Source organism: Gossypium arboreum, chromosome 11 (genome assembly GCF_025698485.1).
Source record: "Gossypium arboreum isolate Shixiya-1 chromosome 11, ASM2569848v2, whole genome shotgun sequence".
In the NCBI taxonomy this organism is placed as follows: domain Eukaryota; kingdom Viridiplantae; phylum Streptophyta; class Magnoliopsida; order Malvales; family Malvaceae; genus Gossypium; species Gossypium arboreum.
Genome location: NC_069080.1, coordinates 101657504 through 101661898, shown reverse-complemented (window position 1 = coordinate 101661898; position 4395 = coordinate 101657504). Strand labels below are relative to the sequence as shown.

At 34.5% G+C, this 4395-nt stretch overlaps 1 non-coding gene across 1 annotated transcript; it reads left to right on the top strand.

Annotated features, from left to right (window-relative positions):
• The first annotated feature begins 460 nt into the window (after positions 1-460).
• Positions 461-567, top strand: LOC128284732 (small nucleolar RNA R71). The gene has a single exon (XR_008275155.1). It is a non-coding gene; the product is annotated as a small nucleolar RNA R71 (small nucleolar RNA).
• The last annotated feature ends 3828 nt before the right edge of the window (positions 568-4395 follow it).

Genomic DNA, 4395 nt, shown 5'->3' with positions numbered 1-4395 from the left:
TCGCCATGATGGGTTATAAAAGTTGGATTGCAGTCCTTACCTTCCTCGATTTTGGTTCTGGTTACCCATGTAATATACGGATTCGGGGTTCGATGGACATTCTTCGAACAAATGTCCTTCCCCAAAATAAACAGGAGCTATACTCTCAAATTGGTGAGGTGGTTGGGCTGCAAAACTGTTAGACCCATTAGTGGTCAGATTTTTAAGCATTGAGGATATTAAAGATACCTGAGATGTGAGTAAAGTGAGAGCATCCACTTCATGTATTCCAGCGACTCATCTTCTTGACGCGGCTCAATTGGTTGGCCATTGATAATTGTTACTGGCGATCCTCTCAATGATTTCGTAAGCCTCATTATAAGACTTAGAAAGGAGAGCACCATTAGTAGAAGCGTCTACTACCATCCTTTTGTGAGCGTTAAAACCATTATAAAATGTCTCAAGTTGGATGCAATGCAGGATTCCATGATGAGGGTACTTTCGTAATAACTCTTTGTACCTTTCCCATGCCTCATACAGGGATTCATCATCCATTTGTTGGAAGGCAGTGATCCCGTTCCTCAACTTAGCATTCTTGCTAGGTTAGAAATACTTCATGAGAAATCTTTCTTAACTCTTGCCATGTGGAAATTGAGTTTGGTGGCAATGAGTTCAACCAGGCTCGAGTTCTATCCCTTAGTGAGTACGGGAACAGCTTCAATCGTAATGTATCTTCGGGTACTCCGACTAATTTGAAATAGTCACTCACCTCCATAAACAGTATTAAATAAAGATGAGGATTTTCGGTAGGTATTCCACTGAATTGGCCCACTGTCTGAAGCATCTGCAACATGACTGGCTTTAGCTCAAATTGTTGTGCCTCGATTTCGGGTCTACCCAGATTAAGATCATTAAACACTAGCATAGCATATTGTCTTAAGGCTCTATCCCTATCATCAGCAGTAAGGATAGGATTTTGAGCAAGGTTTGCTCCATTTCCTTGATTCATATTCTCGAAATTCATTCCTTCAGTCCTTCTCTGATTCGCTTGTCTTATTCGTTGTCGAAAGGTTTATTCTATCTCAAGGTCTACAGGGAGTAAGTCAATAATCTGGTCAATACTCATAAACACTTGAAATAATCACAGAAAAATTAAGTGAGTTAAAAATTAAACAGAATATTAAACCAAAATGTAAAACTAACAAATTCACAAATAATGACTTTTCTTTAAACAGTCCCCGGCAACGGCGCCAAAACCTTGGAACAATGGAAAATGTGCAAGTGTACACAATCGCTACAAGTAATTAAGTGACAAGTAAATGTTGAGTTATCGTACCCACAGGGACTGTAAAAAGAATTATTTATGAAATTAATTGTAAAACACTTTGGTGAGATAAAAATAATTTGGTTTTAAAAGGTGGTCGAAGACTATTTAAAAACTAAGTAAATAATTAAAATAAAACAAAGGAGTTCTAATGCACGATTTCGAATAAGATTTAATCAAGATAACATACTTGTGTTGGATTAATTACATTTATTTAACTTAGAATTATCAAACTTATGTTTATATTGCTATGAATAAATTCACGGCAACTCGATAATTTGCTAACTACTTCTCATACATACTTATTAAATTAATCGATCTCTTCAACATTTTTCAATGTCAATCCAAGCGGTTAATCAATCTTCACAAACATATAAAAGATTAAGTGAGGTAATAGGGTATTTTTACCTTGAAACAGTTTAATCAAAAAAATCTTGCAAGTTTTGCAAGGCATACGTATCGCCGAATACAATGCTAATTTAAACTTTAGCTACCTTAGAAGAATAAACATGCACTGATTAAGCATTGTGTCTATTAATTATAATTTCAATACGATTTAATAATTAATTCATTAGTTATTTAACAATTATATTGCAAGAATAACTTAGGCATGATTTTACTTAACCAAGCAATTTACCGAGGTCTATAACAGCATAAACATCATTTTAACAATTCAAGCAGGCAGAATATAATCAACCCAACACAAGCTTAATTTAAGCTAAATTGATTAAAATAACCATTTCAATAGAAGAAATATTCATAAACATGTTCGTCAAAACAACAACAAAAGTTTAAGAGATAGGGAGCAATAAGCAAAGTCGGTGTTTCTCTGTGGCTTGACTAGTTGCTCCGTTCTTCGTTTTTCTTTGCCCTCGGCTACCAAGGTGGCTTATGAACACCTAATTGCTGCTCCAAAATGGGTGATGAGAGCCTCTTTCCCAAGAGAAGAAATTAGCACTTGAACAAAAAGGGAAATAGGATGGAAAAAATGGAGAGAAAAGTGAGAGAGGAGAAGAGAGAATGAGAGAATGTTGTGGGATTGATGGATGGTTTGAATGATCAGCAAGGGGTGGCTTTTATAGCTGATTGTGGCTGCTAAAAATAGAAAATTCCAGCAGCCAAAAAGCCCCCCTATGGGTGGCCATCTACTTGGCAAAATTTGAGATTTTCAACTTTGCTAAAAATAGCCTAGGGCAAATCTACAAAGCCACAATTAAAGGTTGGGTTTGAATGCAATTTGGAAGTCTTCCAAGGGCCTTTTGGCAAGCATATTTAATCAGCTAAAATTCTGATTTGGGTCAGCATGTGGACGTGTAACACACCTTACCCGTATTCGACGCCGGAATAGGGTACGAGGTATTACCAAATCATAATACATACCATTAAATAAAACCGACACAAAAATAAGGCATGCAATTAGATTATGAATCATTATAACATATGCCTTTAACAATATTAGCCAATTTCAATGGCTTCGTACAAAATAATTGGTCACATACTATAATCAATATTTTAAACCTAGGCAATTTTGACACGTAACAAAATAACTAAGCCTACTATACATGCCATAATTCAAAATGTTTAGTTCAAATACCCAAAAGTATTGATAGTGCGGGCAGATCTTCAATGATCCTTAACTCCTGTGCAAGCTGGACAACACTATAAGTCAAAAGAGAGAAAAAAAAAGTAAGCTTATAGCTTAGTAAGTAAGTATATAAATAATAAATAAAGAATCTAATATGTTTACACAATAACTCAAGTGTATCTACTTTTAATTTCACTATTTACTCCAATTTGGTCAAGCTGTCTCTCCTGCGTCATGTTCACTAAATAAATCATAGCTCGAGTTACAAAACTTGAAATTCAAATCCGTAAAATTTTCCTGAAAATAGACTAATATTACTTCTTACTAAAAGTTTTCTAGAATTTTTGGTCCAGCAAATTGGTACAGTTTATTAGTTAAAGTTTCCCCTATTATACAGCTTGACTGATCTGACCTCTGTTCATTACGAAATGATTTTCTCCCAGTACAAAAGTAAAATAGCCATGAAACTTGTTTCATTTAAAAATATACTCAATAAAGAATCTAGGCATATAAACTATATTTCTTAATTTTTTTTAACAATTTGTAATGATTTTTCAAAGTCAGAACAAGGGATCACATATTCATTATGAACAAGTCACACACAAATATATATATCTCAAAATATAGAGTTTCTTTACTTTCTCTGTTTCTTTTACATGAAAATAGGCTCATTAAGCTTTAATTTCAAATTTCATTCAGACTCTAATTAAATTTATACTATTTTTGGAGATTTTTCAAATTCACGTCACTGTGACTGTCCAAAACAGTATTATTGCTAATTCACTCTTTCACACTTTCTTTGTATTAACCTCATTTTAGCATACATATCACAATTCATTTTCACCACATTTCATACATCACAAGTATAGGTCCATGATTAAAATGTCACCATAAAATTATCCTGTTGAACACTTCGGATCAATCCTCGATACTTGGTGGTTTCAGCACACAGCTCCACCCATCATATTTTATATAATTCGGCTCTGTTGTACACATGGTGAACACTTTGTACCACCCATGTGACCTAGCCAATTTATCTCGTAGCTCTCTTGTCTACATGGTGTCCTTTACTTGGAATCACACATGCGACCTAGCTATATTTATCCTCTCCCGTAGCTCTCTTGTCTACATGGGATACATCCCATATCACACATGTGACCTAGCTACTACATAGTATCTCGTAGCTCTCTTGTACACATGATGTGCACTCAGCCCCATACATGTGACCTAGCTACGTTCCATCTATATTATTCAATCTTTCCGAAAGTTAAACCGGGATTTCTCTCTCTATTACTTATTTTCATTCTTCCAACAGTCAATTTATGATTCAAAATCAGCTAAAATGTATAAAATAGGCTGCAATATAAAAATGTAAATGAAGTTAATGTATTATTTATATATAAACTTACCTCGGTGCAAAATATGGAAATTTTGCAATTTAGTCTAAAATCTTTTCCTTCCCACGTTCGAGGTCGATACCATGCCTTTCTTGATCTATAACAACACA